Source organism: Vanessa cardui, chromosome 14, assembly GCF_905220365.1.
Source record: "Vanessa cardui chromosome 14, ilVanCard2.1, whole genome shotgun sequence".
NCBI lineage: Eukaryota > Metazoa > Arthropoda > Insecta > Lepidoptera > Nymphalidae > Vanessa > Vanessa cardui.
Window position 1 is genome coordinate 14,372,672 of NC_061136.1, and position 11,499 is coordinate 14,384,170.

The 11,499-nt window shown below is 32.7% G+C and overlaps 1 protein-coding gene across 1 annotated transcript in view; it reads right to left on the reverse strand.

Annotated features, from left to right (window-relative positions):
- The window catches only part of LOC124535215 (vesicular acetylcholine transporter), a 29,467-nt gene extending 21,775 nt beyond the window's left edge, over positions 1–7,692 (reverse strand). Inside the window, exons 1-2 of the mRNA XM_047111338.1 lie at positions 7,622–7,692; positions 5,713–6,089 (exon numbers count right to left, since the gene is read on the reverse strand). The gene's annotated coding sequence lies outside the window, so the exon portion shown is untranslated. The remainder of the gene's footprint in view (positions 1–5,712; positions 6,090–7,621) is intronic.
- Between the last annotated feature and the right edge of the window lie 3,807 nt (positions 7,693–11,499).

Here is an 11,499-nt window from a genome sequence, read left to right on the forward strand (position 1 = left end):
GTTAATGTAATTTAGCGTCCGCTCGCTTTGTGAAATGATCTATTGTGATTGAGATAAATTCTTATCTGTATCTTTCTGTTATTCAGTTCATTGGATTTTTTAAGCTAATTTAAAAAACTGTGTCAATTAAAACTGTTACTTTCGTAAGTTTTGACGTAGCTTATTTTATTTGGTCGATACATTATGATGTGAACACTCAATATAGTTAATGTTTTAATATTGAGTATGTTACAAAAATAATTGTATATTAGCGGCCCTTCCGAACTTTTAGAAGATAAAGTTCTTTATATCAGCATTCTAGACTCAGTTTTTTAAGCTATTCGCTGATAGTCAATCAGTACATACTATACAAGAAATGGGTGCTGTGTTTAAAAAGGTAGTAGTAGGTACGATCCTACTTTAGAGACAGTAAATCTATCTTTACGTCCTGTTAAACGAAGACTAAGAGCGAAATGGAAATTCTTTGATCACCTGTTTTCTGCCGGACAGGGAACTCAGCGAGGGGAGATCCGTGCGAAGGGCGCTGGATTAGTTAGTTACGATAAATCGGCCGCGGGGCACAGGGCGCTGATTGCCTGAACGAGGACTCCGTGATCGGAATTTGTTGCGACGTCATTTCGTACCAGCTCTATCGAACGATCGCTTCATCCGTTTGTAATAAAATATGGTCGCTTGTAATGCGGATTGTATATTTAATTTACTTGTCCCAAAATAATTAAATAATGTTTATTTTAAAACAGTTTTACTTGAAATTATAACATTAAATAAATATCGGACAATATCACATATATTATTCTGATCCCAATGTAAGGAGTAGTAGTAGTAATGGAAAATCAGAAGTAAGACAACATAGAAAATTTATGAACTTTTCTACATGCCAGGCCGGGGATCGAACCTAGAACGGAGTGGCGTATACATGAAAACCGATGTTTTACATCATGGTTTCCTTTTTTTGTATATTTAAAAGGCTTCATAATAAAAGTAATCTAAGCTAACGCCAGACATTTTTAAAGATTATCCATTCAAGGCAGCTTAGAAAGTACTATTACAAAATAATATAACTTCACTGATGTCGCTAACTACTAAACAAACTTAGTTTCTAAATCTCCCGGCGGTAATATAGGTCGCCCCATATCCGCACCCCATCTATATTTCTGCCACACAACATACCTGCTGCGGGTCGCCCCGGAAAATCCATTTGTCACGCGACGTCACAGCAGCGAGGGCCGAACGAGGGCCCAACGAGGGCCACGCGGCACTCGACGACAATCGCGATTGTTACTCGAGTGCTGTTACTACTTCTAATCGGATTTTAATGACGACATCCTTTTGTAATTGGTTAATACAATTCGAGCGCCACTCGCGCTTGTAATAGTTTTCTTTTTCTTTATTTCTCTTTTATTCATATGAATGCCTATTTCATAAACCAGGTTCTTATTTATTCATTTCTAATTTTAATGTAATTTATTTAAGAGACGTCATGGTCAAGTGGTTAGAACGCGTACATCCTAACCTATGATTTCGGGTTCAAAACTAGGCAAGCACCGCTGAATATTAGTGTGATTAATTTGTGCAAACCTTCTCCGTAAAGGGAGAGGTGACCTTAGCCCAGCAGTGGGAAATTGACAGGCTGCTGTTGTTTAATGTAGACATTTTTAACTTTGCCGTTTCATAAATTCAAATCATTTTTAAAAAACTACCATGATAAGAAGGCATATTAATCGATACAAGAAGATACAGATGATAAAAAAGTGTGGAATTAATACCTGTTGACTTCCAGGCAGGGTATATTAATTTGAATAATTGTATTAACTAACATAACTTTGTATTTTTTAAATGTTAAAAAAGAGTAACTACTGAGAGTTTCTTGCCGGTTCTTCTCGGTAGAATCTACTTTCCGAACCGGTGGTAGCTTCACTTAATTGTTAATTGACGAATCAAAAGTGCTTGTAAAAACCCACTTGAATAAAGTTTATTTTGATTTTGACATATTATATAATTGTATTTAACTAAAATGACTGTATTATTAAATTTTGAATAAGAGTAACTACTGCGTTTCTTGCCGGTAGAATTGACTTTCAGAACCGGTGGTATCTTCATTTAATCTAGTTCTTAAATGACGATTCAAAAGTTCTTGTAAAAGTTTACTTGAATAAAGCATATTTTTATTTTGAATAGACAGCTATTTTAGTCTACATTGCAAATAAACGCTTTGTTACTAGGATCTGAATCAATAGGGCGGCCCATCACGAACACTGCCGCGGGAGTCGGGGCGAGCATTATCCAATTTACCTTTGTAAATAACTTACACAAGCGCCCACGTCAGCGTCACGTTTATTTTCAAAATATATAAAATTATTTAGACCTTGCTAACCACGTTTCAATATAATTCACAGCGAAAGCCTAAATTAACTGTGTATGCCTCACCAAGCTTAGAGCTTCTTCCACAACGCTACCCCAGTGTTCATTGCTTTTCCTTCACTCCCGAGTACAATATTTACATTAAAACAAACTAAAAACGTCAAATTACTTGTGTAGTTATTATTTTTGTTGCTTGTTGGAATTTTCCGATAATTGAAACTCAGTTATCGACATTGAAGGCCAATGGCGGACGAATAAACTCCATAAAGAACAAACAGCACTTTTGTTTGTACAAAGTACAGTCATATCGATTTTCAGTTCTATGGAAATGACATGGCAATGTACACATACTAAGAATTCTGTATAATATTTTATGAGCACCCGACAAATAGTAACAACCATTGATCTTGGTACGCGATAATATTCCTTAAAGTGTGACTTTTCCGTAATATCAAATTGCATTTTTACTTAGCAAGAAGAGTTAGATATCTAAATATGGTGCAATGTATATAAATTTGCATGATACACGAGTTTAGACTTGTGCCCCCGGCGGTAATATCAAATATTCATAGAGTGCGTTCCACCCCACTCTCCCCTGCTGGCTTCGTCGTATGTTACGAGTAGCGCTGAACTTATTGCTATATAGTCTAATTTGTAACTAAAATTGTACCTGGGAATTGAAAATGTAGTGAATATGTATTAAACTACGAAATGGAATGTTTTATGCTAGAAAATTTGGAATTTTATGTTCGACATATTCCCTTAACTGGGGTAAAAACTTAATTAAAATATAAAGAATATTAGAATATAAAGAATTAGTGAAATCCCTGGCGTTTGCACAAATACTTATTACAGAAATCAATACCCAGCGATAAGCTAGTACTATTGCCATAGTCAAACATTAATATTACTTTCTATGAATTTAAAAGAAACATGGAAAGCTTGTTACATATAATGAAAAACAGCTGTTAATACGTGTGTGGGCCAGTCGGTTCGTTAGAAGTTATCATCGTAATCTCATCCTACAGCCACTAACATCCGTCCAAGATTCTCGGTTTCAATTAGTTAACCTAATGTCTCTCTTGTTTTTAATTTATGAGAACAAGCGTTGTTATTGTCATCCAGTATTTTTAGCATCTCAATACGTTCCACTGCACTATCACTTAGTATTTTTCAAAGAATTATAATAGTATCGAATAAATATTGTCAACAAAATTCGGTCAACAAAAAAGTTGTCTGCTATTTGTATTCACTTGATGGTGATGTAATGGTTGCAGTTTGATTCGGCTGCGGTTTTCGCAAATATGGCATTCAATGTTCACGTGGTCTACACCGATATAGAATTGAGCGTAATTTTATTTTATTTTATTTAGCGTAATATTATTATTTTCATTAAGTGTAAAATTAGTTCTTTCGTTTATGTACAAAAGTTAATTTTGCTTTATTTAAAAGGAACTTTGAATACAAAAAGCGCTTGTTATCATATATGACTGTATATTTGGTGGCGTACGAATATCAATAAGCGGATAGTCACAAGCAGTTGCTTTCCAGCAACGTGCTTGCGAGCCAAACGGGTGGGTTTTGGACGCAGCCTCAAACGTCAGCCAAACTCAAAACAAAAGCAGACTTCAGCAATTGAACTAGATAACATATATTTTCGAAATAAAAATATTTCGTATATAAAATATACCCAAATAATTATAGAGGACTTAGATTTATAGACTATTTGAGTTGGTAAAATTAAATCTATCATATAACCTTCATTAACATGGAATAGGAAAATGTTAAGGAAAAAATAGCATTGGTAATTTCCAAATGTAAAATCACCAAACGGAAATAAATTATGCTTTACATCTAGGAAATGAAGTCGCACCGTAATTGCTGGCAACATTTATATTATAACGAGCAATGAATTGAGACTTACATAAAATTGTCGCATTAACGACATCTCAGTACAAGCTAAGTTGGTAATGTCGGCGGCACCTAATTGATGCAATTAGCGGAGACGGAGGAGCCGTACTTAGCGAATTATCCGAGACCTTTGAGAGCTGCTGAGAGGGAGGTCTGCGTTATACTATAATAGACAATTATATTTATATTTGATCGTAAATAATCACTTCATACTTAGTATTGTTTCAAAAATATTTTTGTAAGAGAATAATTTATTTTTTCTGTTATTGTAATGATAAGGGCTTGCTGGCCAGTAAATAGCTAACAATTCTAAATTTCGTGGACCATTATTCCATTTCCATGTCGGAATAGAACTTATTCAGATATTTTATCAAAATTAAAAAAAAAAAACGTTAAATTGAACTTCTCGTTGGACAGATGTCACGAGAAGCCAAATGACCGAGGCTATTTCAAATCAAGCTTAACTGGCTCCACCATAAAACTTTACCTAATATACTATGACAGTCATGGCACAATGGCAGTATGAAGGTACAACGCCTTACACTGTATAGTATTCGTATCACACATAAAATCATAAATAAAACTCAGTAGCGAGTCTGTGAGGGGTGAAGATTGCATTCCTTTGATCCGACGCCGATTGTTAAGCAACCTCTTTACAAGGTTATGTCGTTTTGCTTTCATTTGATTAACTTTATAACAGAAGAGCTTTTCAGAAACCAACAAATACTATATATCAATAATGTAAACAATTATATATGTTTTGTATGGAAGCGATCATCTTGCAACCTATATATATTGCTGTGTGTATTTAATGGGAGTTGACTATTTTATTCCCGTCACGATACTTGTATATTTACACGGCTATGACGTCACCTCCCCCTCCTTTTCAATAATGAACAAATATTTGCAAATCGTTAGTTTTGTGCAAACACTGGATGCTATTGTGTTTCTTATGTCAAAGTTTGTAAAGGTTTTATTTACTTGCATTTTTATATTTTAGGGAGCAGTGTTTTGTTTCTTGACGTGTTGTTTTTGTTTAATCAATTATATTTGTTTTTATTTTAAGGAGGCGCTTCTATTTCTATATTTAGAAAACATAAGAGTCTCTTTCTCATAAGTACGTAACTATTTTTTTTCCTACTTAATATTTTGTAGACCAATAAATCATTCAATTTTTAATGCGATATCGATATAATAATGTCCGCTTACTATATTCGAAACGCATATTGTATGTAGATGTATCGTAGGGTAAATTGTCTACGAAGCGTTTAATAAAAGCATCCTTTAAAAAACATTTTGTAAGATTCGATGTCGTATCATAATAACTTATAGGAATGACTTTATGAGCTCGTCGAAACTCAAAACTGATCGGTTACTCATTTTAAATCTAGGCATCGAGATTTAAACATATTAATCGTTGCAATATAAATGTATCCTTACCTGTGTCTTTCAGCTGAAGCGAGCCGACCTTGTTGGTGAGGTAGCCCTTGATGGAGCTGGCGACACGCGAGGGCGAAGCGGCTGCGGCGCCGCCTCGCAGCGCGCCCTGCAGCCGCCCGAGCAGCGCTCCCCCCTCGTCCTCCACCTTCAAGCCCCCAGGGGCGACTGCCCCACGCGCGCGACAATAACAACACTACTTTTTAAAATTTTGTATATATTTTGCCAGCCTTCGATTATCTTAACGTTAATTACAATTGAATATATTATTATACTTAATTAGCTCTACGGTTTAACGCTATCAGTGCATTTTTTGATATGTATGGGTTGATTGTAATTCAGTGGGCTTATTGCTCGCTCATGGTGCGCCGGAGGTTATTCTGAAACAATAATTACATACTTTAACTAGTGAATATTAGCTCGGGCATAAAATAATAAAACACTTTACTACAGATCAAATTGTACAACAAATACACTACGCATATAAACTGTAATATTACATTGATGTTTTTCTGTTTCCCTCAGCTACTGTTATTCCTAGTCCTGTGTAACAACGTGGAGTCGTACAACATTATTCACGAGGTTTTATATTTTTGTACGCAAAGAAACGGAAGTCATAAACAGAGAGTTTCCGCTCACAAGATGGCGACCGGAAGTGGTCGGAGGAGCGAGTTCCGGCGGCATACATCCGAAATCTCTCAACTTGAGACGTAATTTTTGCAAAACTTTTGCATAAATATAACACAAAACAGTTATATTTTCTTTATATCGTTGACACATGTATTACTGATTTCAATTGAATATTAAAATCGGTCGTGATTATCTATTTATAATAGGCTGTAGTTACGTGTGGTACGATGTATGTAACAGAGAGTTGTATTCTTGAAAGCAAGTATCCCTATTATTTATGTTTCCAATAGTCGCATCAATTACAAAAACTCTTTCTCGAAGAATTATTATAAAAATGCTTTAAAAATATACCTTATTTAAAATAGAGTTCTAAATCAAATTATTTCTATAAACTAAATTTCTTTCTTAATAAATTCTTCGATTACCAAAAATATATGCACATGTGCTTATTATTATATAAAACCTTAGTCCTTTGTCAATAAGTTTTAATTTACAAATACCCTTCGCTAATCAATATTAATAATGTAGTTTATTTATCAGTATATATATATAATGTTGACTAAAAAAAGCAGATTGCAGTAAGTTCAAAATAATCTTAGTAGTAAACTGTTGTAAAAAAATAATACATTATATATATTTGGAAGACCTAATTAAATAATATTATTTACCATCTTCGTAAAGGTAAATTAAGATATTGGGTGTATAATTCAAACTAATTGAAACAAGTAACGGTCGCGCCCAAACTGACCTTATTTTAACCACAACATTGAATTAAATTAAATTTTCTTAAAGACTTCTAATAAATTAAATTTCCTAATTAAAATTTGTACGTGAAATCGTCGTTTATTTATTTGTAAATTTTACTTGAGCCTTATATACTGGTCTCGTTGTGGTTATATACTGGTACTCTAACGTCTTCGAGGTAAGGCGGGCGGCAAAACTCCGCAATGCCGTAGCATTATCTGTAACGATTATTATAAGTTTCTCCTACTCACTACTGTTCAGTTCGTTACATAATATATTTTATATGATATACTTAATGACGAGCTCCGTCATAAAATCACTAACTCTACCCGTCCCCCTCCCCCGCACCCCGCTCACTCGCATGTACATTACGCAACATCTACATCTCACCGTTATATAACATTCACACAAATTCATTATCTATGTAATCCACGAAAAAACCACACATAGAAAAAATTAACAAATTCGAGAACTCCAAATTCAAACGTAACGGTTACAAGAAAACAAAATGGCCGGATAATAGAGGATAAATATTAACCTTGTGTTGTTTGAGCGCGAGCTTGGCACACCTGAGTTTCGCGAGCCCAGACTGACTTCGGTCGGTCTGGCGGCCGAAGAGCCTTCGTAGTCATGCGCAGAGCCTCCGTTTCTCATTGGCTGGTGTCCCATTGTGACGTCATATTCTGCCATCCAATCGCGTGCTCCTGAATTTCATGTAGGTATAGGAGGCAAATGGGTCGATGGCTAAAAATAGGCTTGGGCGATGGCTATGGTCGATACGCCATCATGTATCGAAAATGTTCGTCTGAAATTGCTCGAATTTTGTAACTCTGTTACTTATGCGTCAATCATTTTTGAAACGGATTAGAAATCGAATTAGCTTTTACGCGTGTACCTGAATATTATTTATGTGAAATTCTATTTTAAACTTCGTATATTGGCATTTTGTATTGTTGCTAGCCTACTGTTTAAAACAAAAGTTTTAATTATATTAACCACTAATAATTATTATTTTTTTATATTTTCGAAGTGTACTTATTACTATGTATGTAGATCTGTCTATTTAGCGAATATTTTGATTGGACTTGCACAGCTTTCGAAACTCATTTTATCCAAACATAAAAAATAAGTTTATAATAAAAGTAATTAGTACTATTTGGATCACACTGAGTCTTCATTACGGTACATAAGTGTTCAATCCTCTATACATTCGACCGCTCGCCCCCGAGAGCGCTCCATTTGGGTGCTTTCCAACACCACTTCGTCACACATTGCCACTCGAGGATTCGACTTTAAATCCTCATTAAAAACTTGAATCTTATTAAAGACAATGTTGAAGCTTAAAGATTGAAGTCGTTTTGTTTATGATTTAATTATAATCAATGAAAAATTATATATGTATTTGTAAATAAAAAAAGTACATGTAATGTAATGTAATTACTCAACTAAGTAGCGGTTTCTTGTCAAGAATCTATAATCTAAATTATAAATGTTTTAACATAATACACACATAACTATTACAAAATTCTTACAATTTTTCTAGGTAGCTTAAGACAGACCACCCGATCACATGTAGTGTAGTGCCGTTGCTCATAGACATTAGAATCGTATGAACATTTAACCAATTTATACTTAACCAAGTCGCCACCTGCCTCGGAAACTAACACGTTACGGGTACGTCTCTTTTGCATTTACACTGCACTCAACCTTCAAATCAGAATACGGCGATACGAAATATTTCCATTTGGTGGTAATATACTACCACTAAATATACCTGCTACTACATGAGCGGGTGGTATTTTAACAGATTTTGAATTATAGATAACATAATGTTATTCTAAGCTCATAATTTTCGTTTTATAAAAACCGAATATCTTTATTGAAAAGTACATTTAAATTGCAAATGGTAGCAAATTGATCGAACGAACTTTTGAATTTTACAAAGTGATTGGGGCGCCGGGAAATCCTGCTAAGTGGGACAGAAAACTTTAGTTCTGAATAATTTACTTAAACTGTGACAGCTAAGAGATAGCCACGATCAAGTTTTAAGAGGACAATTTAAATTTTATGGCACTTAATATTTTTTAATTTATCACAATTTTTTTTTATTATTTTAGAATGAGAAGCTAGGGATCCGTGTAAACCAGTTCGACACAAATATCACCATCGAAATATAAACGTCACATACGTTATGTGTGAATCAAATCTTCCAATTAAATTCCCGGTTCTACCCCCCTCACTATCTATAAGGTTATTATTAAAAAACAAATCCAATTAACAAAGTAAATTTAATTATTCTTTTAGATAAATCACCTTTCTTATGAAAAATAACAATATAATTGGAATTTTACAAAATTAATAAATCACAGCTTAGAAAACAATTTCTTGACAGTGATATATCATACTTAACATTTTAAGGTGTACCTACAACATTTTACATGATAGGTACGAAGTAAATTCTTAAAAAATAGAATTGATGAAATTATTATAAATATACGGATAAGCATCATAATTTCTTGTAAAGTAAGTAAATAATATAACTAGCATGAAATTTTATCAGTAACAAATCTATATCATAACAATACTACGTTGCCACTAATGAACGTAATGATACGCTACAGTGTGCTACGATCTACGCTACGAAATTTCATCCTTCACACTATTTATTGGGTAAAAAACATGGACTAAAAAATTAGTATATTTTCATACAACATACGGACCTCCTGCAATAATACAATTTACCCAAATAGTCAGTTGTGCTTGGTTGGGCCTTAACTCGTATTCTTAGAGTAAGATCCAACATTTCTACCCACTGGGCTACCGCTTCTCATATTGCCTTAAGAGTATTCAAATTAATATTGTATATAAATTATTATACAATTATATAAATGTAAAAACATATATTATAATTGATATATGATTACATTAATTAAATACACTAACGAATGGTGTAATTATACAGTAATGGTATCAAATAAGGTTTAAATTATATGGATTGTTCAAAATTTTCAAATATTCCTCATAGTTTGAGTTTGGCCTATGTACCAGAAAATATAAAAAGTTAATCCTTTACGCCTTATATTTGACTTGTTTGATAATTATCATTATAAACCCAATTGTATTTGCTTTTTGAATTGATATATATAATTTGCCTGATAGATCATTAATTACATTTGTATACAATCGTAAGTATAATGTTGTGACAGACTTTATATGTAATTATGTATGTTAAAATATACTATAATGTTAATATATAGTACAATTTATGCTAGTAAAAAACCATTGCCTGATTCGTCACCAGTTGTCCAACACTATCCTCCCCGTTGACGTGATATCCTTTCGGGATTTAGACACTTACTATTTTTGGAATTTTCAATTTTAAAGGCGGGAAATGTGAGAGGTTATTTTGTTTTAATTTTACTGACGACAGATAGACAACTAGGAAACATGTAGTCATTTTTGAATGATTTTTATTATCAACTGTCATCTCTTTAAATTAGTAAATGAATATACTCAAATTATAACAATAATATTTGCAAATGTTTTTTAAGTTTTCACAAATAATGTAATTGAATGCTATATAGTATCTTGTATATACATACCATACGTACATATGTATGATACATATTGGAATGACAGAACGGGACAAAACATCGACGCGTAATATAAATGGTATTACTCATGCTTTGCGTGCCATGCAGAAGTAAATATTGTTTATTCGTCAGCTTGTTAACTCGTAATAAATTGTTATTTTAGCGAAATACTGTTCTTACGTAAACGTATATCACCGCGACATAAAACAGCTGTGACAACTTTAAGTATAAATCATGTCGCAAGACCATAATCAGACTTCTGATATTTAATACGTTTATGCTTAGACTGCTTAGACTTTGTTCGCATGGAAGACTTTTTATTTATTTATTTATTTATAAGGTTTGCTAGCGATTTTTACATCTTTTCATACTTAACTAGTTACATCTTAAATTATAATCATGCTCAGCATATGTAAAATCATATAAAAGCAAACACTACATGCATTTAAAATTCCATTCTTTAAAAATATTAGTTACGATAAAAAGTTTAAAGCGAGTTAATAACAATTTACAACAAAAAAAACAAATAACAACGCAAATTTATACATATTAATATAAATATAGCTTTCAATCATTATCAAATTTAAATTACATTTCAATTCAAATATTAATTATTTCATAAATTTTAAAATTAATAAATATTTTAGCTTTTAATCTTTAACAATTTCTATAATTTTCTAGACCAAAAAAAAAAAAAACATAAATTTACTTATAGTACGTTATAAAATTCATTAAATATTCAATTTCAATCAAAATTACATTAGTATTTAATAAAAAAATTAATTTACAATACAATGATTTAGAATGACTTCCATAATAAAAT